This window comes from Sarcophilus harrisii, chromosome 2 (genome assembly GCF_902635505.1).
Source record: "Sarcophilus harrisii chromosome 2, mSarHar1.11, whole genome shotgun sequence".
Classification (NCBI taxonomy): domain Eukaryota; kingdom Metazoa; phylum Chordata; class Mammalia; order Dasyuromorphia; family Dasyuridae; genus Sarcophilus; species Sarcophilus harrisii.
Genome location: NC_045427.1, coordinates 372,968,485 through 372,993,064, shown reverse-complemented (window position 1 = coordinate 372,993,064; position 24,580 = coordinate 372,968,485). Strand labels below are relative to the sequence as shown.

The 24,580-nt window shown below is 39.6% G+C and overlaps 1 protein-coding gene across 2 annotated transcripts in view; it reads right to left on the bottom strand.

Moving 5' to 3' along the window:
- Window positions 1–24,208, bottom strand: part of CYSTM1 (cysteine rich transmembrane module containing 1) — a 99,213-nt gene extending 75,005 nt beyond the window's left edge. Inside the window, exon 1 of one of the 2 annotated variants that reach the window (XM_031953388.1) lies at window positions 24,131–24,208. The gene's annotated coding sequence lies outside the window, so the exon portion shown is untranslated. Of the gene's footprint in view, window positions 1–20,834; window positions 20,921–24,130 lie in introns of those variants that run through there. The other variant, XM_023505015.2, reaches the window with a different exon arrangement.
- Window positions 24,209–24,580: the final 372 nt, after the last annotated feature.

The following is a 24,580-nucleotide window of genomic DNA, read 5'->3' as shown; positions in this document are numbered from 1 at the left end:
CATAAAACGCTGTGCCACAGTGGGCACAAATGCCTTTTATAGCCAGGCTATGATGCAGACTCCCCAAGATCTTGGGAAGACAGGGTCCCTTCTGGCAAGGGACTTCTAGTGAGACTTGTCAATGCTTTTAATATGATAAAGCAGGGCATCTGAAAGCTCAATGTTGGCACCGAGACAGAGTGAGAAAACAGGGTGGGAGAACAAGACCCAATACCCCATGTCCAAAATGCAACAGAAGCTTCCATTGGGCATCAGAATGTAGACTGATTCAGGGAAACAGGATGAGGGGCCCAGCCCCAGGGTCCCAGGCAAAAAAAAAACACTTGGGGCATGATGGCAGCTGATGCTACACCCAGAGAGTACCTAGAAGTCCAGTACCCAGACATGACCAATCAGCCAGGAAGCAACCTGATGGGAGAAAGGGATTACAATTGGGGAGAATAGAGTTGCATGCAGCTGGGACAACTGAGATACCCCCTGGAGAGGTGAAATCTGTTCCTCTCCAGCCTATGGATCCCTTGCCTCCAGGCACAGTAGGTTTGACCATTTCACATCCTGAGAGTAAGTACAAAACAGTGTCCATCCACACACTGATGTGGGAAAGTGGGGAATGTGTAGGTAATATCCCAGTCACTAATACAGGTAGACAATGTGTGACTTATCACCCAGGAGAAGTAGTAGCATCAGGTTTACTGATACAGACTCCTAATAAGCAATCTGGTGATAGTCACCCAGATTCTGACTCCAAGCAACAAAATCCAGGAATATAGTGGACAGCAGCTGTGACAGCTGACCGACCTATGCTCACTATCTATATAATGGCATACCATTAGAAGGCTTGGTAGACACTGGTGCAGATCGTAAAGTCATTAGAGGTGCCAACGGGCCCAGTCACTGGCCAAAGATTAAGTCAGACACCTACATGTCAGGCGTAGGAGGATCAATAGCAGCTGAAGTTAGTGCTGCCCCTTTGAGATGGATATTTGAAAGTGAAAAGGAGTTTTTCCTCCTTTTATAGTTGAAAAAATCCCCATCAGTCTGTAGGGAAGAGACATTTTACAACAATAAGGATTAAAAATAAGTACTTCGATTTTTTAGGCAGGGCTGCTGTTGAAGGCCTGCCAACACTTTCACCTGTTCCTATCCAATGGAAAACTGATACACCAGTGTGGATAGAACAGTGGCCCTTAGGTAGTGATAAAATTCAGACCTTATTAGATATAGTACAGGAGCAACTTGACCAAGGACACTTACAACCTTCTCTAAGTCCTCAGTATTTGTTGTAAGAACGAAATCTGGAAAATGGAGGATGTTGACTGATTTAAGAAAGGTAAATGAACAGGTGGAAACTATGGGAACTCTTGAGCCTGGGCTTCCATCTCCTACTCAACTGCCTAGAGAATGGCCTCTCTGGGTTATAGACATTAAGGATTGTTTCTATTCCATCCCTCTAGATAAGGAGGATATGAAAAGATTTATCTTTTCAGTGCCCAGTGTTAACTAAGCTGAGCCTTATAAAAGATATGAATGGACAGTTTTGCCACAGGGAATGAAAAACAGCCCTACTATGTGTCAAATGTATGTTGCTGCTGCTCTTACTCCAGTAAGAAAAGCATTTCCAAAAGTTATGTTATTACATTGCATGGATGATATATTGGATATGCACCTGAGGAATAAATGTTAGAAGTATGTCTACAAAAGGCTATAGAAACACTAAGGAACTACAAATTGCACATAGCTCCAGAAAAAAATTCAAAGACATGCTCCTTTTCAATATTCAGGATATGAAGTATATGCTAAGGTGCTCACAGTACAAAAACATTCCTTAAGAACAGTGAAGCTAAACACCTTAAATGACTTTCAGAAATTGATAGGCGACATCCAATGGATATGTCCAGTGTTAGGCTTGACTACCTATCAGTTACAACCATTTTATGACATTTTAAGGGGAGACGGTGCTTTAAACTCACCATGCCAGCTTATAAAAGAAGCTCAAAAGGCTTTGAGAGAAGCTGAACTCGCTTTATCCAATGTGGTTGAGTCACTCAAAAACCCTTGGAAATACCAGTTTTTGCTACACAAGAGGCACCCACAGCAGTCCTTCATCAAGGAGACAGTGTGATAGAGCGATAGAGAGCACAACCAGAATAAAGCCTTACTCCTTACCCAGTGCTTGTGACTAGAATTTTATTAAAGGCCATTAAGCGAGCAGTACAATTACCTGGGATAAGATCAGACAAGATATACACCTTTTATACTAATGCACAAATTAATGTGTGCTGTGAAACCATCCCAGAGTGGCAAATTTTATTAGCCATGGCTCCAAATTTTACACACAGGTCTCCATTAAAGATAACCAGACTATTACATAATTGGTGATGGATTCTTGAAGAAAAGGTTTCTAACTGAATGGATGTCCATCAGTTGGAGAATGGCTGAATAAATTGTGGTATATGAAAATTATGGAATATTACTGTTCTGTAAGAAATGACCAACAGGATGATTTCAGAAAGGCCTGGAGAGACTTACACGAACTGATGCTGAGTGAAATGAGCAGGACCAGGAGATCATTATATACTTCTACAACAATACTAGATGATGACCAGTTCTGATGGATCAGGCCATCCTCAGCAACGAGATCAACCAAATCATTTCTAATGGAGCAGTAATGAACTGAACTAGCTATACCCAGAAAAAGAACTCTGGGAGATGACTAAAAACCATTACATTGAATTCCCAATCCCTATATTTATGCACACCTGCATTTTTGATTTCCTTCACAAGCCAATTGTACAATAATTCAGAGTCTGATTCTTTTTGTACAGCAAAATAATGTTTTGGTCATGTATACTTATTGTGTATCTAAGTTATATTTTAATATATTTTAACATCTACTGGTCATCCTGACATTTAGGGGAGGGGGTGGGGGGGTAAGAGGTGAAAAATTAGAACAAGAGGTTTGGCAATTGTTAATGCTGTAAAGTTACCCATGTATATATCCTGTAAATAAAAGGCTATTAAATAAAAAAAATTAAAAAAAAAGAAGAAGAAGAAGAAAAGGTTTCTAAAGTTCCTCTTAAAGGACCAACTATCGTTACAGATGCATCCAAACATAATATTTGTGCTGTATACTCTTGTGACTTAACTATAAAGAGAGTAGTCAGAACTCCTTTTCAGTCCACTCAACAGAATGAATTGTATGCAATCATTCTAGCTCTTACTTATTATTCAGGAGATATAAATATAATATCTGATTCAGCCTATTCAGTAGGTACAAAGAATTGCCACAGCCCAAATAAAATTTGTAGCCTCTAATATATATATCAGCTCTTTAAGGAACTTCAAGAGCAAGGGAGAAAGCATCCAGGTAAGATTTATATCTTGCATGCCCACTCTCATAGTGGACTTCCAGGTCCTATTTTTGATGGTAATTCAAAGGCAGATAGCCTTCTAACCATGTTGGCCAATACTCTTTATTTCAGGAAGCCCAAGAATCTCATTTTAAATATCATCAGGCTGCTCAAGCTTTACGTTGGAAATTTGGAATAACAAGAGAGGAAGCTAGGAGCATAGTAAAAGCCTGTACAGTTTGCATTCCTTTCCACGCTCCTACACTGCCTCCAGGGAGAACTCTCGTGGTTTGAGACACAATGAAATTTGGCAAATGGATGTGACCCATTATAAATCTTTTGGTCGTCTGTCTTTTATCCACGTTGTGATAGACACCTTTTCAGGATTCACTTTTGCAATACCAACAGCAAAAGAGATAGCCTGAGTGGTCACTGAATTCCTTATACAGGCATTTGCAGTTATGGGTGTGCCACAAGCAATAAAAACAGATAATGGCCCTGCATATCAAACATTTTGCACACTTTTGTGCACAGTATAAGATTTTACACACTACTGGCATACTTTTTAATCCTCAAGGACAGGCAATAGTGGAGAGAAGAAACAGAGACATTAAGATGCTCCTCCAAAAACAAAAGAAAGGGGGAGCCACAGATAACCCTAGAGAACTTCTAAATCTAGCTCTACTTGATTTTTGACCAAGATACACTGGCTCTGGCAGACAGGTTTTATAACCCACCAGAAGGGAGTGTCCAGTGCCAGCAGCTCCATTATCTTTAAATAATCGCCAGGTGACATGGAGGAGATCCAGAAAGTGGTGAATGAAAGGGACCAGATAGGTTAACTGCTTGGGGGAGAGGGTTTGCTTCTATCTCCACAGATGGAGAAGGAATCAGATGGGTACCAACGAGCCGTATTTACCTTGTCCATCGGAGAGACGGAGCAGACCCTTGAAATGAAGAAGACCCAAGAAACATCGGATGGTTCCATTGCTGACTGTGCCCACCACTGACAGAGCCTGGCAGTTATGGCATTTAACTCATGGACATCAAAAATTGTTGAACTTGAAAACCGTCAGGAATCATTGGATTCTCTGAGACACGATAAGATTGTTGTAGGACCTGAAAACCGTCAGGAATCATTGGATTCTCTGAGACAAGATAAGATTGTTGTAGGACTTGAGAACCCTCAGGAATCCTTGGATTCTCTGAGACACGATAAAAATTGTTGTAGAACTTAAGAACCCTCAGGAATCATTGGATTCTCTGAGACACAATAAGATTCTTGTAGGGCTTGAAAAACTCAGGGGGATCATTGGATTCCCTGACAAGTGAAGCAATGGAGAATAGATTGGTTTTGGACTATATCTTGGCATATGTGTGACTGTTCTTTACATACCCTCCTTTTAGGACTTCTGGAACTCTTTGCCTGTGCATTATTGCTATGTGCTTGTGTAATACCTCCCATGCTGATGGTTTTGTGCATACCTGTTTCTAATAACACCCTTCAACCCAGAAACCCGCTAGCAATCCTCACTTCCCTTTGGTGCTTTTCATCTCCCTTCCAGAAATGTCAGGGAGGGCGTGATCATCTCCTTTTTTAGTGCTTTCACCTCCCTTCCTGAGAAGTCGGGGGGGAGAGGGGGGAGGGGGCATGATCACCTCCTTTTTGGGGTTCTCACCTCCCTGAGAAGTCAGGGATGGCATGACCACCTGTGTTCTAAAACAAAAGAAAGCAAGAAATGTAATGGGCTTGAAACTCTTTAGTCGATGCACTGAAGGCAGGACAGCCGAGCACTTGAGGCTAACTTACCGATTGGACAATAGTCTATGGGCATATGCTTGGAAAATGGCCCTTCCCACTATCCTGTGCTGGCTCCATGATTGGTGTATACAGAGGATTGTAGGAGAGATTAGGGAATGGAGTAAGACTAGCCAGAGTCACTTTGGGGGAAGATGAGAGAGAAGGAAGGTTGTGGAGATTCTGCTTCCATCCAATTCAATCCTACCTCTAAAGACCAAGAATAAAGACTAAGAACTTTTGCTTATCCTGACTCTGGCTGACTCTAAGGTATCCAGGGTGCTAAAGTGGTCATTACAGAGGAGGAAGGAATTGGTGACCAAAGAAGAACCAGAGATCATTATTGATCAAAAAATAGAAAATTTTGATTATATTAAGTTAAAAAGTTTTTGTACAAACAAAACTAATGCAGACAAGATTAGAAGGGAAACAATAAACTGGGAAAACGTTTTTATATCCAAAGGATCTGATAAAGGCCTCATTTCCAAAATACATAGAGAATCAGTTCAAATTTATAATAGTTCAAGCCATTCTCCAATTGATAAATGGTAAAAAGGATATGAACAGACAATTTTCAGATGAAGAAATTGAAACTATTCTACTCATATGAAAAGATGTCCTAAATCACTATTTATCAGAGAAATGCAAATTAAGACAACTCTGATACACTGTTGGTGGAAGTGTGAATGGTTCCAACCATTCTGGAGAGTAATTTCCAACTATCCTCAAAGTGATCAAACTGTGCATACCCTTTGATCCAGCACTGTTACTACTGGGCTTATATCCCAAAGAGATCTTAAAGGAGGGAAAGGGACCCAAATGTGCAAAAATGTTTGTGGCAGCCCTTTTTATAGTGGCAAGAAACTAGAAACTGAATGGATGCCCATAAATTGGAGAATGGCTGAATAAGTTACGGCATATGAATGTAATGGAATATTATTGTTCTGTAAGAAATGACCAACAGGATGAGTTCAAAGAGGCCTATAGAGACTTACATGAATTGATGCTAAGTGAAATGAGCAGAACCTGGAGATCATCATACACCACAACAAGAAGACTATACAATGATCAATTCTGATGGATGTGGCTCCCTTCAATAATGAGATGATTCAAACCAGTTCCAATTGTTCAGTAAAGAAGAGAATCAGCTACACCCAGAGAGAGAGAACTATGGGAAATGAATGTAGACCACAACATAGCATTTTTCACTCTTTGTATTATTATTTGCTTGCATTTTAGTTTTCCTTCTCAAGTTTTTTTCTTTCTTCCTAGATTGATTTTTCTTTTGCAGAAAGGTTAACTGTATAAATATGAATACATATATTGGATTTAACATATATTTTAACATACTTAACATGTATTGGACTACCTGCCATCCAAGGGAGGGAGTGGGGGAAAGGAAGGTAAAAGTTGGAACAGAAGGTTTTGTAAGGGTCAGTGTTGAAAAAATACCCAGGCATATATTTTGTAAACAAAATGGTATAATAATATTTAAAAAAAAAGAAAAATATCCAGAGGGAGGAAGGAGAAAATAGGGGAGGTGAGCAAAATTACAGAAAATCTATATTACTTCAAATACAAGCTCTTTTTAAAGTATCTGAATAAAGACCTTCTTGTTAGATAGCTTCTTTTGATAGCTTCTTTATCATGTCAAAAGATTCTGGGGATCTCTTTTATTTGGCAAAAATGCTAGAGTTAACATGAATGACAATTTAAAATTGGCTTTTGGTATCCTGGAAAGCAATTTGTAACTATATACCAAAAGTCATTAACCTGTGATCTTTACCCCTTTAACCTAGCAAATTGTTATTAGAGAGGGAAAGTGAGAAAGTACCCATGTTACAAAAATATTTATAGCTGTATTTTTTCTGTAGCAAAGTAGTGGAAATAAAGGAAATTGGAGAACTACTATTGATATGTAGATGCTAAATGTAATACTATCATGCCATAAAAAACGATGGAAAGGATATAGCCAGAAAAACTTGGCAAGACTTGTGTGACATAAGGAGAACCAAGGATATAGTTACAACATTGTAAAGAAAAAACTTTGAAAGACTTAAAAACTCTGATCAATGTAACAATTAACCATGACTTCAGAGGACTAAAAACAAGCACACTTAGTGTAGTAATGCAGAAAAAGACAAGCCTTTTCAGATATGGTCAATATGTGAACCTATATTTTGCATGACTGAATCAGCATGACTAAAGGATTACAAGGAACTTTTTTGTTTTGTTTTGCTTTTTTTACTTTAGGGAAAGTGAGTAGTAGCAGAAAGCTAGTTATAGTGATACAAGAAAAATAAAAAAGTAATAGCAGTGACCAACAGAAGGAATAAGTATGCAATCAATGACTGTCAAATGTATAGTTTTGATTGAATCTAGGCATTAGAAGGCAAAATGCAAAGAATTAGGCAAGGGATAGCTGAGAATGGAAATTTGGCTTAGATAAGTCATTTGGGAGTAATGCTATAAGGAAAAGCAATGTAAAAGATTTTTATAAAAGGGGAGAAGTGATGCAACACCCTGCCAAGTAGCCAAGTCCAACCTGTCTTTAAGACCCAGTTCAAGTTCTATCCCCTCTGGGTAGTGACTGAATTAGATGAGAGTAAGTAGCACATGAGTGAAATGCTGGACTCAACAGTCAAAAAGACATTCAAATTCAGTCTCAGACACTTATTACCATCTTGCTTCCCCAGTTTCCTCATCTGTGAAATAGCATCTATTTCCTAGGGCTATTGTGAAGATAAAATGAGATGTTTATTAAGTACTTTGCAAACCTTAAAGTACTATATAACTGCTGTTATCTCTGAGGATCTTTCCAACTCTATGATTCTATGATTTCTGGCGATTCCAGCATGAAATACTTGCTTTAGTTTAGGGGGATTAAGACTAAACATCTAAACATTAAAAACACTAAACACTGTATTCAAATTCACTGAGGGTAGAAAAGCTAGGAACTCTCTGGGTAGTGACTAAAAGTGAACCACTGAACTTCACCATAAAGCTTGAGTACAACAAGTCAGTCAGATCAGCAAGCATTTACTGATTACCTTCTGTCAGACACTACACTACAACAAGAACATAAACAAAGATAAAAACCCATCCTGTTATCAAGGATCTCTCAATCTAATGGCAGAGATGACATGCAAACAACCAAGTATAGACAAGATACAGAAAGGTGGGAGATAATTTAAGAGGGAAAGCCCTAGCATTAAGGAGGACAGGGAAAGTTTTCTTGTATAAAGTGGGGTTTCAATTGTAACTTAAAGGAAGGCAGGAGGCAGAAATGAGAAGAATAGCAGGCAAACATCACAGAATAATAGGGTTTTTGTATGTTTATTTCTATCACTCCTCTTTACTGAAATAAAATTTATGTACTAAATTGGAATATGCAAAGTGTTTTGATATATTAAATATATACGATTATTTTAAACTATTTTGACTGTGAGCCAATATGGCCTCCACTCTCAAATGAACCTACAAGACAAAAATCCATTTCACCCACACCTGGGAGCTTTATATGGGGTCTAAAGAACCCTTTCCATGGTACAAAGGAGCTATGCTTGACATATTTTCTTCTTGCCTTTAGTTAGAAAATACATTAAACATAAACTAAAACATGTCCTACAAAAATTAGTCTTTTCCATTTTCTATGGGCCTATCATTTGACTGTTGGAAATGCCTTCTTTACTGAGTAGAAAAACCATGTTCCATGCTGGCAAAAAGCTGCCTAAACCGGAAGGCTGATGAACATAGCTAACTACATGCCAGTTAGTTTATTAGCTGATAAAAGCTCCTTTAAACACAGCACTAAATTCACTAAAATCCATTTTCAGAGCACCAATCCATTAAGGAAACTGTGGTAAATGACTCCCTTGAAAACAACAGAAACATAACCTGGAGCTAAGGGTCTCTCCCAAATAGCTACAGCCTTCTTCATTTAAAGCAAGAGTGCTCAACTTCTCAAAACCTTACCTGTGAAGATTTCCAATATAGTTTTTATGGCCCCAACATCCTAATTTTATATAGAGCTTGCCAGAATTAGTATCCCTTCACATGCTCTAAAGCAGTGGTCCTCAAACTTTCTGAAAGTATTAGTAAAATAAAAAATTAATTTGAACCACACCACAAATTATATGTTCATGTTCTACTTTATTTATTATAAAGCTTATACAAAAAAGATTAATTTTTGAAAGAATAAATATAAATGAAATGCCGTTTGATCCTAACACCAATAGGGAGCCACAGGAGTTTTCCAAGTAGGGGAATGACATGGATCAACCTGACCTTTAGAAAACTCACTTTGGCAGCTCTGTGGAGCCTGGACTGAATCAGGCTGGGAGAAACTTGAAACAGGAAGAACAATTTAGTGACTATTTCAATAGTCCAGGCAAGAAGTGATGAAGACTGGAAATAAGCTTGAAAAGTGGCTATTATAAGAGAATTGTTGTGAAGGTGGAAACAATATCTGGCAATTGGATATGTAAAATGGGGACAATAATAGTTTCTACTCCACTGGGTTGTTATGAGATGCTTGTAAATCACTATACAAATGCTAGCTATCATTATTGTTATTTAGTATAAATGATGACTCCAAAATTAAACCTATCTGGTTAGAAGATGATACTATAAAAGGATTGTTTTCCATCCCAGAACACAGCAGACATCTGCAGCCACAAGTGGTCTGGGATGGAGCCTAGGTGGTTACAGTAATGAAGAGGAGGAGAGACTGGAAATTCACAAAAACAACAGTTTAAGGAAGTAGATAGACTGTAAATAGTAGATGAAAGGGGTGTTGCCAAGGGGTGCAAAGGGGTGGAGCCAAGCTCCAGAACCAGCAATGGCAGGGAACTCCTGCTCTCACCTTCCTATTAGTTGATTATGAAGCCCTTGGGACCAGAGAGGTCCCAATCAGTCAGTAAATATTTACTAAGTATCTACAAAGCTAGGCATGGCGCTAACACTAAGCATACAAAGAAAGTTTTGTAAAAGTCTCTTTCCCAGGACCTCAGATTCTGGATAACATGCCAACAAGTAATATATAGGACAAAATGGAAAAAACCCACAGAGGGAAGGCACCAGAATTAAGAGGAATAGGGAAAGGTTTTTCCTAAAAGGTGGAATCTTATATGAAACCTGAAAGAAGCCAAACACACCAAAAGGTAAAAATAAGGAAGGAGGGATGGCAAGGAGGCCAAAGTCACTGAAACAAAGAAAATGCTGAGAAAGTGGAGGTTATGAAGGGCTCTGAAGGACAAACAGAATTTTATATTTGACTATAGATATTGGTAGCATGTGGTGTTTACTGAGCACCAGTGGGGGAGAGCCGAGTTGAGGATGGCCTGGATTGGAGAGAAAGGAGCAGGAAGAACCACGAGAGGGCTACTGCAATAGTCTGGGTGTGAGGCAAGGTGGCCATGTCAGAAGGAGAAAGGAAACATGGCAGAGATGTTATGAAGGTAAAATCAACACAACAGCTTGGATGTGAAGCATAAGAGGAAGGGTCTAAGGGTGAACCCTAGGTTTCAAGTCGGGATGACCAGAAGGATGGTGCCACACCTGGAGGTCGGGGGTGGGGTTGGAGGAAAGATGATGAGTTTTAACATGTCTATAGGACATTGAATTCAAGATGCCCAGTAGGCTGTTGGTGATGGGACCTTGGAGGTCAGTGGAGATGCTGGTGTGGAAAGGTAGATTTGAGAATCATCAGGATCAATATGAGAATTTAGTCCAAGTGAAACCGTGTAGAGGGAGAAGAGAAGCGGTCTCAGCACTCAGTCTTAAAGGAGGTACATCCAGAATTGATAGAGTTAGCAGATGTGATTTGGATGAAGATCCAGCAAAGGAGACTGAGATAGAGGTGTCAGATAGATAGGAGAACAGGAGAGATCAGTGTCTCTTTGAAGACTACTGTTCAAGAAAATCAAAAAATTTATAATAAGTCACCACCAGCCAGCCCTTTTTCTAGCTCCATTCCTACCTCAATATTCTGAAGACTTGGGGAAATCAAAAATACCTTTCTTCACAAAAAAATTAACTACAGGGACACAAAGATAGGCACTGTAACTGTTATACTTCAACTATTTATTCCTCAAAGAAAGAACTGACAGAAAAGCAGTGTTAGCAAAGGAGATGGTAGAAAAGGGGGATAGTAGTGACTAGAAAGAAAAGTAGGAAGAAGTCAATGAAATGGAGAAGTTAGGGGCTGGGGAGAGAAGAAAAGAGCTTGCTTTTTTTCCCTCTACTATTCTCAGTTAAGAGGACAGACTAAAAATAGAGATATCAATCTCTCCCAGTATACACCCGACATAAGTCACTTTTCATGGCACAATTTCCCAACAGGGCTGCCCTTCAAAGGATCACTCACTTCTCTTTCATGGCCTCATGTTAGGGTTTATATGAAAACAAGAAATCTTTATAATTTCAGAAGGGTACCCACAGCTCAATGCACAAATAACTATTAACCCAGGGGTTCCTAGTTACCAATGAAAAGAAATCCACTGCATCAACATTAAAGGGAACTCTACTAACTCTTTAAGAAGCAACAGGCATTCAAAGTATAATCTGCATTGTCAGGTCAGCTCATTTAAAAGCTAATGAAGAAATCATAGCTGAAAGCACTCAATTGAGTCATATTTCTCTGTATCCATATTCCTTCTACAAATTTCTTTCCTTTTCTTTTCAGCCAATGACTTCTAAAAGCTGAGGCCTTTCAGAGCTAAAAGGTTCCTAAGGACAAATGTTTAGCATGATGTTTCAGATATCTGTAATTAGAAACACTGTCACCAACTTAGTTCTCTTTGTGCAGGAGATAGGAGTTTAAAGTAGTTTGTGATATTGATGACTAAAAGCTTACTATTCTTTATACTCAACAAGACCTTGAATAACTTTTTCATATATGAACAGAGGGAATAATAACAGTGTCAATGGAGCTAAACTCCACTGTATAGTTTCAGGAGTTTAATATAATATATTTCAATATAACAGACAATACCTTCTTTTATGAAAGGTCACAACAAAACAGTGCTGGTTTCAAACTACTTTCTTTTGATATAATAACAACAATAATAATGAATCACCCTAATAAAGGATTTTAAGGTTTGTCAAGCACTCCTATCCAAATAGCCTGGAGATGTGGAGAACCTCAAAAACAAAGAGCAATCCTCCTTTCCACTTTAGGTCTCCCTTCTGCTGCTGTACCTGTCCTTTGAAGGTGAGGAGTGAAACCCTCTACTCATGTTCTCACATGTGGCCTTCTCTTTCATATTCCAGTGACTGAATTCTCATAGGTCATCAACCAAACCCTACTCTACACACCCTTTATCACTCAATTCTTCATCCCCATTTCCCGCAACCATCTTAACTGGACCCAGCCCTTCCATTGTGCCTTCTGAATGACAATTTTATAAGTAAACTATCTCTATTCCTCTCCCGCTCTTTCCATCTACTAGTACACTAAAACTTGGCTGTCCCTTTTGATGTGGCCTCCCTAGCCATAATTTGCAAGACTGGCTGTACCTTCAATTATACTTGGCTCATTGGTCAAGGGAGGCAGGGAACTAGAATGCTCCTAGTACCCCATTGTTACTTTCAGGTTCTCCTCCTTACTCCATCACTTAAGTGTTTAGTATCCTCTTTTCATTTCAAGTTCGTGCTCTTCATATCTACCAGATACCAGAAAATTCTGGTAGTTATTATACACAGATCCCCAGGTCACTCCCCTTTTTACCTCAGTGAATTCAATACCTGGTCTATACTTTTTCTCTACTCCCCAACTCCTGATTCTTCTTCAAAAACTCTAACCACTCAGTTCAACCTATTTACCTCCCATGAGCTATTCCTTCTACCTCAGTCACACACAAAAATGGTGAGTCTTGGTCTCGTCAACACTCAAAAATGTCATTACCTTGTTCAAGAATTCTGAAATTCCCCTTATCTGCTCACTTTTCACTTCTTCCTCTTCCTTCCCTTAAATAATACTATTCTTCATTCTCATTGTGGCTGCCAATTTGCCAATTGCATTACTCCTTAATTCTCTTCCAGACTCTCCCCTGAACCTTTCCTTTTCCTCCCATCTTGACCTTTGGTGAACTAATTCATCTCTACACTGTCCTTCACTGAGTCCCTAGACTCTCTATTATCTTCAATTATTCCCAGCCTTGGGCAAAGCCTTGGATCACTCTCACCATTCATCATGTTCACATCCACACATGTTGCTGAATGGAAGTAAAACAAATCACACAACCATTCTGACTGGATCCACTACAAAATATGTTATATAATTATGTTACATAACCCCAACTAGGCCTTCATTGTTGCTAGGCAATCCTACTATAGTTCTGTTATAAACTAACAATCTCACTTTCCACAGCAGTTCTTCCAATCCTTTTTCTCTCCTCAAACCTCTCATAGCTTCCCCTGCTCCACATGATGAAGTAGCTACTAAAGCTAATCCTTCTACTTGTTCAAGTGATCCTATTTGATCCTGCCCCCTTCTAAAGAGATTGCCCTCCTCTGTCATCCCCTCTCATTTATTTTCAACCTCTCACTACTAGCTCATTTTCTACTGCCTACAAACATGCCCACATCTCCGCAATCCTGAAAAAATTCTCACATAAACCTTTTATCCAGACTACCTATTGGCCTTTATCTCACTTTGTAGCTAAATTTCTCTTAGAAGGCCGTCTACATAAGGTGCCTTTATGTTCTCCCTTCTCACTCTCATTTTACAATCCAGTTCCTGACCTTACAATCCCACTACATTGCTTTCTCTAAAGTCAACAATGATCTGATCATCCTCTTCTTCTTGATACTCCCTTCTCTCTAGGTTTTTGAGCCACCACTCTCTCCTGGTTTTTCTCCTATCTTTCTGATTGCTCCTCCGAATTCTCCTCCAGATCACATACTCTAACCTGTAGAACCTCAGGACTCTGTCCTGGATACTTTTCTCCTCCTATATTGATGATATCATTAGCTCCCATGGACTTAAATTTTTATTATTATACTTTTTATTGACAAAACATATGCATGGGTAATTTTTCAACACTGAACCTTGCAAAAACTTCTGTTCTAATTTTTCCCCTCCTTCCTCCCACCCTCTCCCCTAGATGATAGGTAGTCCATGGACTTAATTTTTATGCTTTCTCAAATCTACCTATCCTGCTCCAATTTCTCTGATGACCTCCAATCTTATATCCCCACAAAAGATGCCTTTCAGACATCTCACACAGGATTACAGGAGATGTCTTAAGCTCAAAGTCCAAAATAGAACTCATTATCTTTGCACCTAAACCTTCCTTTCCTCCCTTCTTTCTTACTATGCAAGGCAACCCCATCCTCCCTTCTCAGTCTGTCAGGCTTGCAGTCCAGGACTCTTCTGGATTCTTCCTGTTTTTACCTTCCCTAACTAAGCCTGCCAATTTCACTTTTGCAAGCTCTGTCAGACACACCCCTTCTTTCCTCTGACATAGCCACCCCCCTGGTGCAGATCCTTACCAGCTCATAACTCAACTATTGCAATAGCCAAATAATGGGCCAGCCTGCCTTAAGTCTGTCATCAGTCAAATCCACTCTTAATTCAACTATTAAAGTGATTTTTAAATTGTAGGTCTGAACGTCTCTCTCTCTCTCTCTCACACACACTCACTCACACACACACACACACACACACACACACACACGCATGCAAAACCCAGTGGCTTCCTATTGCCTCTAGGAGCTAATATAAAATGCTATTTGGCATTCAAAGCCCTTTATAATCCTACCTTCTCCTTCTCCACTCTCCAGCTCCACTCCAACTCCCCACCACTTTCTAGTCTTTTTACATCTTAATCCTTGACATGTATCCTTTGATCCAGTGACATTGGCCTCCTGACTGTTTCATGAACTAGACACTCCATCTCTCTTAGGATTTTCTATCTTGAAACTAGAACCCTCTTCCTTTGCTCCAATGAATGACCTCCCTGTCTTCCTTTAAGTCCTAATTAAAGTCCCACCTTCCACAGGAAGCATTCCCCAACCATTCTATTTCAGGGTTTTCCCTCTGTTAATTATTTGCTGTTTATCCTGTCTTTTCTCATTAGACTGCAAACTCCTTAAGGGCAGGGACTGTCTTTTGCTTTTTTTTTTTTTTTTTTTTGGGGGTATTCCCCAGCATTTAGCACAGTGCCTAGCATATAGCAAGTGCATATATAACTGCACTGAATAAGTGAATTAACAAGTAAATAGAAGCAGAGCTATTCCAAAGACATATTACTGTTCTGTAAGAAATGACCAACAGGATGATTTCAGAAAGGCCTGGAGAGACTTACATGAACTGATGCTAAGTGAAATGAGCAGGACCAGGAGATCATTATATACTTCAACAACAGTACTAGATGATGACCAGTCCTGATGGATCAGGCCATCCTCAGCAACGAGATCAACCAAATCATTTCTAATGGAGCAGTAATGAACTGAACTAGCTATACCCAGAAAAAGAACTCTGGGAGATGACTAAAAACCATTACATTGAATTCCCAGTCCCTATATTTATGCACACCTGCATCTTTGATTTCCTTCACAAGCTAATTGTACAATAATTCAGAGTCTGATTCTTTTTGTACAGCAAAATAATGTTTTGGTCATGTATACTTATTGTGTATCTAAGTTATATTTTAATATATTTAACATCTACTGGTCATCCTGCCATTTAGGGAGGTGGGGGGTAAGAGGTGAAAATTGGAACAAGAGGTTTGGCAATTGTTAATGCTGTAAAGTTACCCATGTATATATCCTGTAAATTAAAGGCTATTAAATTAAAAAAAAAAAAAAATATAAAACAACAATCAATCAACAAAAAAAATGTTAATTCCTAATACTTGCCAAATATTGTTCTAGGACCTGGAGACACAATGACAAAAATAAAACAATTCCTGTCCTCATAAAAAAAAAAAAAAAAAAAAAAAAAGAGCTATTTCCAAAGAGATGTTGTACAGATAGAATAAACAAGATTTTGACATATGAAGTGAGGGAAACTAGACTTGAAGGTGATTCTGAAATTGTAAACCTGGGTGACTAGAAACATGGTAATGCCCTCAAGAAATGAGGAAGTTAGGAAGAGAGATGCATTGGGATGAGAAAGAAAATAAACTCTATTTTGGACATTTTAGGTTTCAGATGATAGTTTAAAATGTACAACAGACATGATATGAGAACTCAGTGCACCAACAGAAGTCTAACACAACAGGTTTTAATAAATGGTCATTGATTGACTAATTGGGAGTAGAACTCAGGAAAGTGACTATAACTAGAAATAGAGCTCTAGGGAGTCATCTTCATAAAGTTGACAACTGAATCCACAGGTGCTTATAAGGTAACCAAGAAAATATAGAAAGAAGAGAGAAAAGAACCTAGGATGTATTACAAGAATATTATGTGCAAGGGTCCTCAAACTATGGCTCGAGGGCCAGATGCGGCAGCTGAGGACGATTATCCCCCCTCACCCAGGGCTATGAAGTTTCTTTATTTAAAGGCCCACAAAACAAAGTTTTTGTTTTTACTATAGTCTGGCCCTCCAACAGTCTGAGGGACAGTGAACTGGCCCCCTATTTAAAAAGTTTGAGGACTCCTAATATAGATCAACCAGCAAAGGGTACAATAGTCCTATAGGTAGAAAAAGGACAAAAAGAGGAAAAAGCCAGAGAAGATAAAATAGTTAAGTGTCAATTAATTCAAAGAAATCAGAAAGGCAAATGGGAGAGAGGAGGGAAAGAACTGGATTGGGCAGTTTCAAAAACCACTAGTCTCAATGGAAAAAGCAATTTCAATTGAATAGTGACAGCAGAACTCTAAAGTGAGAATTGAACAAAGAAGTGAAGGTAATGAGTATAGACAGAATTTCCTAGGCATTTGACAAAGAGCAAACAGAGGTTAAATTGAGGGAGTGTCAGTATACAGTGAAGTTTTACAAAGAAAGGGGGGAATAATTGCTGGGTATAAGGAAATAGATAGTTTCAAAAACATAAATAGTGGGCTTAGTCTTAACAAAAGAAGGGCCATCTTTTCAAAGACTAAAGGAGAAGAAAATATAGGAATTAGGAGGAAAAGAAGCCATCAACATTTGGAATTCTAAAAAGTCAGAGCACATGCTCTTTGCATATACACTCAAAAGGGGGTAGATTCAAAGGAGAGTGAAGGGGGTCAACTACTACAAAGTTTATCTACAGTTAATCTTGTTTCCGTTAGAGTTAAAAAAAAAAAAAAAAAAAAAAAAAAAACAACTAATCTTGTCTCTGGCAACTAGATGACTCAGTGGATAGAGCACTTGACAGCAATGAGGAAGACCTCTTGAATTCAAACCGGGTGAAACCCCGGCCAGTTACTTAACACTGTCTGCCTCAGTTTCCTCATCTGTAAAATAAGCTGAAGAAGGAAATGGCAAACCACTTCAGTATCTCTGCCAAGAAAACCCAGTCAGGAAGAGTCAGACATGACAAACAATTCAACAACAACACATCTTGTCTCCTTGAATTCCTTGTCTTCAGGAGTTTTTCAACTTAAGGCCCAAGATGTGAGATGAAAAAAGTCTGAGTTTGGAGTGCGAGGACCTGGATTTAAATCTGGCTCTACTCTTATGCTGGTGACCACAGGTAAGTCATTTACCTTCTCTGAGGACCTCACTGTTCTCACTTTTAACTGTTTGGAGGTCTTCTGGAAAAGTTTAGTTAACTCCCAAAACACTTATCAAGACTGTTAGATTTGTGATTCAGAAATTAGAAATCAAAGTAACCTATGGGTACCTATCTCTGATTCTGTGACTGGTAAATTAGTTAACAGCCTAATAAATCAGGGAAGGGAAGACCCTCAGGGTTTCTGGTCAAAGCAGAAATGATTGCTATTTAGGCCAGCATCTCCAATACCATTCAGGGCCATCTCTAGTTATCCTGATCTGTATCTGGTTCTGGACCCAGATAGCTTTGGTTAAAGGTGACCTTGCACAGTCCGCCCTCATTTAAATCCAAATCACTAGCAATCTGAACTAGATGGTCTAAGATCTTAGCTGTCTAAGGTGCAGCTGGCTTTTAATCTCTTCTTCTGATTTTACAAACAGGGCCATAAATTTAATAACATCTTAGTAGCTTTCTTTCTTTAAACCCTTTATGTACAGGCTGTTCCTTTTACATTTGGAAGAATGTGAATGCTGGGTAGGAACTTATTCATCTAATTCCACAACCTATTTATGCTTTTAGGTAGGAAATTTTTTCCAGGTTAGGCTTTCAAGGCCTTTGTTAATGATTATTTTTTGTTCCCAAATTCCTTTTTAAAGAGCTGGGAATAAGTACATTTGAACAAATAATTTTTAAAAGGAGAATTTCCTCTTTCCATTTCAAAGAACAATTTCTCTAGATCATTTCCTTAATTTTTTAAACTTTAAAACAGAAATATTGAGAAAAGTGAAAACTATTCTAGTTATTCTTGGGTGCTAGCTATTGAGAAACATATGTGAAATACTCCTCTCTTATTTCAGGCTCCTGGTCCAGCCACGTTTCCTTTCATTAGTCTTCATAAAGAAGCTATATCTATGGCACACACATTTTAAAAAGCTCCCACCTTTACCAGAGAATCAATAGGTGAAGTACTTATTCATTGGGTGAAAATTATTTAGCTACTCTAGTACTTTTTAGAGGAATTCTAAAAGAGATAAATTTCTTTTGAAATTCAGAATTAAAAAGGCGTCTAATTCTCAATAATAGTGTATGTGATTTTAAAGTATGTCTTACTTCTTTCCCAGTACACAAATACCCAGAAAAAAAAATTTACATTTGGGATTTGAGAGACCTAATTACCTCTTTGCTTTCTAATAGTTGCCATGCATTTTATATGTGTAATAATTGGCACCCTTGATCTGGAACTCAGAGTCAAAAGCTAGGCAAATGGAAATCAAAATTCTTAATCGTTGCTCCCATTGATTAAAGGACTCACATATTCTCTTTGTGACTCATTTTCTTCATTTGTAAACTGAAAACAACTATATTTTGTTATAATTTTTTTTGTCCTTAAGTCACATCATCAAATAAGGAATATGACTGCCTGACTACTAATGTTAAAAATTTTAAGAAAGGACTACTTTATTCATCACGTTAACTTATTATTAGCATTATTTTAGTTTGGACTCTCCTACTCTAAGGAGTGAGGATACTTCCTTGGATGCTATTTAAAATACTCATTTGAACCAAAATAGAAGTCTATGTGGCAATCACAGATAATAATATAAAACTCAGAGGAGTCTTATTAATGCTTTTACCTATTGATAAAAAAGACTAAGGGATGAAATAATTTAATAGATCCAGAAGAAGCTGGACTCATGTACATTTGAGCCAATTTATATAATACAAAGATCAAGACTAGAAATGAAATGCTTAAAATATTTTCTAGGTTTTAGGATTAGGTTAATCAATAGCGATGCCAACCTTATATTGAGATAGTGCAGTGCAGTTTTACAACTTTTTTTTTTTTTTAAATTTTAGCGCTTACCACCCTTAGATTGAAAATATTTTGTTTGAGTAATGTTTGTTCAAGTATCTTGTGTTTCATTAATTCTTTACAGCATTCCTGTAATAAAATAATTGACTATAATCCCTGTATTTATAAATAGGAGAAAATGTTGTGCAACCAGTGAAATTTTCAATGTATTGAAGGCTGGAAACATAATTCAAGATGTTTCTTTTCTCCACTGTTCTTTTGTCATTTCTGTCCTCTTCAACACTGAAGTCTTGTACTGATTGACCAGGTCAGATTCTTTAAGGATGCATATTTCTTTCTCCTTTTTAGCCCCTATGTGAAATATTTCCTGCTTAGAAAACTTCAGGACACAAAGTCGCACAAATATTTTCCCTACTCAACTCAGCTTTCGGCCAACAGGAAAGTTAGGAGCAGAGGAGGGGAAAGGTGAACCGATGGAAAATTTCCATAAAATGTCAGCCTACTTCACTGCCTCTGCTCTAAAGGCAATTCTTTTTTTGCCACAAGACTTAAAAAAAATAAATAGCTATCTTTTGAAAATATTGGCTAGTGGACAAACTATTCGTATGTTATCGAATTAACTATTTGTTTTAGAAATTGTCTAGGAAGAACACATGCCAATTTAATGTGATTTGGGTATATAATTTCTGATCATTCAAGTCATATCCCTTGGAATTCCTGCAAAAAGTCCCAAGTATACCCAACAGAGGAGGGCACTAAGTGATAAGGACTTCCCTAATCTGTTCTGGAGTCTTTAAAGCAGGTACACAGAGAGTTAAAGTCACTTCTGGTAAACTTTTTTTTTTGGTAAATACTTTATAAGATTTATATTTCTTCTCTGAAGTCTACTGTCAAACATTAAACAGCATACTCTGTCATAGTTTTATGAATCCTCTCATGTCACATTTTGTCATTCACACATAATGATATAGAACATTAATGCAAGAAAGGACCTTAAAAGACTGTCCAATCCATTTTAGTCTCCTCATCTGAGGAGCTGAGGAAGGTATCCACACCATGGGAAAACTGAAAATCCTTGCCTTAAAATACAATCTGTCATCATCTCCATTTAAGGCAAGAAGTATTTATTTACTGTGTTAGGCACTAGGCTAACCACTAGCAATACAAAACAAAGTAGGGTAAAGAGCGTCAGCCCTCAAAATAATTATAAGGCATTAAATTACCTTTCTCAAGGTCACCAGCCTTCTGGCTTCCTTTTTCAGAGTTTAGCTTGGTCACAAGCAACAAAGTGGTAATACCTGGAAGTTTCCTGTCAGGATAAAGAGAAGTTACTACACCTACATATAAAGCCAGGTAGCTATCTCCTGACACAATTTCAGAGAAAACTCTTAGGAGGTAACAGTCTGTATACAAAGCAATTCTGTGATCTGTGATCTAAGAAGTTCAAATATTTTAATCTCACTTCTTGGTTTCCTTTGCTGAATTCATCTAGTCAGACCTGCTAATTATGGATTGGTATCTCACAGGACTCTGTTAATGGTCCTCTTTTGTTCTTCCTCTACACCATTACACCTGGTGATTTCAAGATCCAACAGTTCAATATATGATTCTCAAATTATAAATGATCATTTCCTAAATGATTTCCTTAACCCCTCTGCTGACCTCCAGTCTTATATCTCCATCTGTCTATTGGTCATCTTGAACTAGATGTCCTGTAGACATCTTAAACTCATTATATTATATTCAAAACTGAACTTATAATCTTTCCCTCAAATCTTCTCTTTCTAACTTCCTTTACAGTCAAGTGATCCTTCTAGTCATCTGGATTTCAAACTTAGGTTTCAGACCTACATCCTGACTCTCTCACCTCTTTCCCCCAAATCATACCAGATGCCAAGTCTAATTGATTTTACCTTCACATTTCTCCCATATGCCCCTTTTCTTCATACTGCCACCATCCAGGTGTAGAGGCCCTCATTATGTCAAACATGGACTCCCTCAATAGTCTTCTAGTTAGTCTCCCTGCTTAAATGTCCAATCCAGTCCAATCCAGATTACTGATTCCCTATTCCCTCCATCAAATATGGAATACTGTTATTCAAAGCCTAACATAAACTGCCCTCTACTTCCCCATCTTTCTGGTCTTTACACCTTCCCCTCCCCCCAACATACTTTTTGCTATCTCTAAAACACTACAATACATTTCCAGACTCTGGGCATTTTCACTGGCTGTCCCCCATTTCTGGAGGAAATTTTCCTTCCTCATCTTTGCCTCTTGGCTTTCCTGGCTTCTTTCAAGTCCTATCTAAAATCTTAGTCTTTCCTATTCTCTTCCAATTTCTCCTATGCATTGCTTATTTGTACATAATTATTTGCATGTTACCAAGAGTGTGAGCTTCTTGAGAGCAGAAACATTCTTTTACTCTTCTTTCTTTCCCCAGAGCTTAGAACAACGCCTAACACATAAGAGGCATTTAATGTTTACAGACTGACTGAAAAATGAGAAAACCAATTCAGAAAGGTTAAATGATCTTGGACAGTCAGAAAGCTACAGTCAAAATGAATTCCTAGTTCCCAAGTCTCATTTCTTTTTATTCTTCCAAAATACCTCTAAAGATCATTTTGTGCAAACTTATTATTTTATAGCGATAATTTCTGAGTAGAAAAACATACTGGCTCTACTTATAATGCACAAATAATGCTTTTTAAAGTAGCTCTTACACTGTAAGAACGGAATGATGGGGGAGGCTAAGTGGGAGGATGGTACACAAATGCTAGGTGCTCCTCCCAGCTGGATCTGATCTTTTTGCATTTTAAAGGACATGTTAACCTTTTGGGAAATGTTCACTGGAAAACACCTTCCTCTCTTAATTTTGTGTTAGGCCCAAATTCTTTTCCAAAAAATATGCTCAGACCATTAAATCTGTTTCACCTCTGGTAACAGTTGGTAAAACATTATTGAATCCTTTCTCTGTGCTAAGAACAAGTTATTAAAATCAAACTAATTAAAATCAGAACAGTGGGGGGCCATAGATCTCTTAAGCTTTGAGACATTACTTGCTAAACCTTATAAAAGAAGTTATTCAAAAACATAAGCTAAGTGACCCTTTACTAATAAAGAATGGATTTTAGAGTTTTGAAGTCCATGCCAGGATAATAATATATGTTCTCAAATAACTTGTTTCTAACTTCTGTGTACAAGCGGCGTCCCATTTTCCCTCCTTTTATGCCACCCATCCTTCTAGAATAAACTCCTCGAGAGCACCATTGTTCATTCTGTATTGCACTGCCCATCTGAAACAATGCTTTAAATATAGGATTAACAAATATTTTAAAAACTAGACTAAATCTTGTCAATACTGGTTCATTATGAATATTTAAAAGGAATCACATCTCAGAGAGATACCGGGCACAGATATCCACTTTCATCTCATTAATATCCCTAGAGACAGGGTGCGGCAAGTCCTGGTTGAAGAGCTTTTATTTTTCTGAAAATTCTGTTTAACAGATTAAAATATAGGACTATCCGACCTATTACTTATACGAAAAACTTATCAAATCAAATGCCCCCAAATTAAAAGGAAAGTAGAAAGTAGTGCAAGTTTAAAAAAGGCATTACTTTAAACATCATCAACAACTACTGCAAAATTAATGCAAAAGCTGCTATTCCGTCGGCCAGGACCGTGCGAAGACCCATTCTCTAGCCTTTTCAAGTATCCGCCCGAAGCGCACCCACTACCCCCCGCCCCCGGCAGAGTAGGACCAGTTCCTAAGCATTGCCTCCTAATCCCTCAGTTTTCCCGTTTTCGGGAATAGTCTGCCTGCCTTTGTGGAGCTCTGAAGGCAGGACACGCAGACAAAGTGTACTCCGGGGCGCTCGCAGTCCGCTCCTCGAAGCTTAAGTGAGCGGAGCTGGGACGCCCGGAGCTACTGGAAAACTGATAGGATGTTGATTTCGTTCTCAGCACTCGTGCCTTTCGGGAGGGGGAGCCCAACGCATCCCTCGAGTGCTTTCATCGCCAAACACATAACTTCAGAAACCTCATTTGGTTTTCCTGACCCCAGGCGCTACCCCGGACTCTGCCCCCCCTCCCCAAGCAGCAGGGCTCTGCTTCTGGCCCGAGCCTCTGCCCGGGACGCGTCTTCTCCAAACTCCTCCTCCCGGCCCCGTCCCGACAGATCTAACTTTGCCAGCCGCTCCGGCCCCAAGGAGCCCCCTCGCGCCCCGCTCCCCGCGCCCCGCCCCTCGCGCCCCGCTCCCCGCGCCCCGGACCGCGACACCTCCTCCTGGCGGTCTCTCCTTGTGCCCTCGTATCCCCGCCGCTCGGCCGCCCCTCGGGCTCGGCCGCCCCTCGGGCTCCGCCCCACCCCCTTCCCTGAGCCCAGGCTTCCCGGACCAGCGACCCCGACCACATCTCCCAGCTTCCCGCGGGCCCGCGCCCCGGCGCCGCGCTCCCTTAGCCGGGCTCCCTTAGCCTTCGGGGAGAGCGAGCGACGGACGACGGCTGGAAGTATTCACCTCCGGCGGAGCCGCGGCCAGTTGGGAACAGCCTCACTCGGACGCCGGACGAGAGAAGGAACGCGAGCGCCCGCCGCACCTGCCGCTTCGAAGGCTGAAAAAAACCACCGGGCGCTGACGTCAGAAGGGCGCTCCCCAGGGGGAGGGGGAAGGAAACGAGGATCGAAGTCACGGGATCACCCTAGTTACGAGATGGGGCGTGGCCAAGGAGGGGACGTCACGGCCCCTTCCAGCTCGGTTTACCGCGGCCGCCCGAGGCTCCGAGATCCCGGGAGCGGGAGAGAGCGGGCGGGGCGGGGCGGAGCCGGGCGGGGCGGAGCCGGGCGGGGACTGGCACCGGGCGCTTTTGGTCCCCGGGCGCTGACGCGCGTGTGCGGACTTTTGGCCAGACCTGGAACTGATTTTTCTCCAGGGGGTGTGGTTGAAACCAGCCCTTCCTTACCCCAGAGA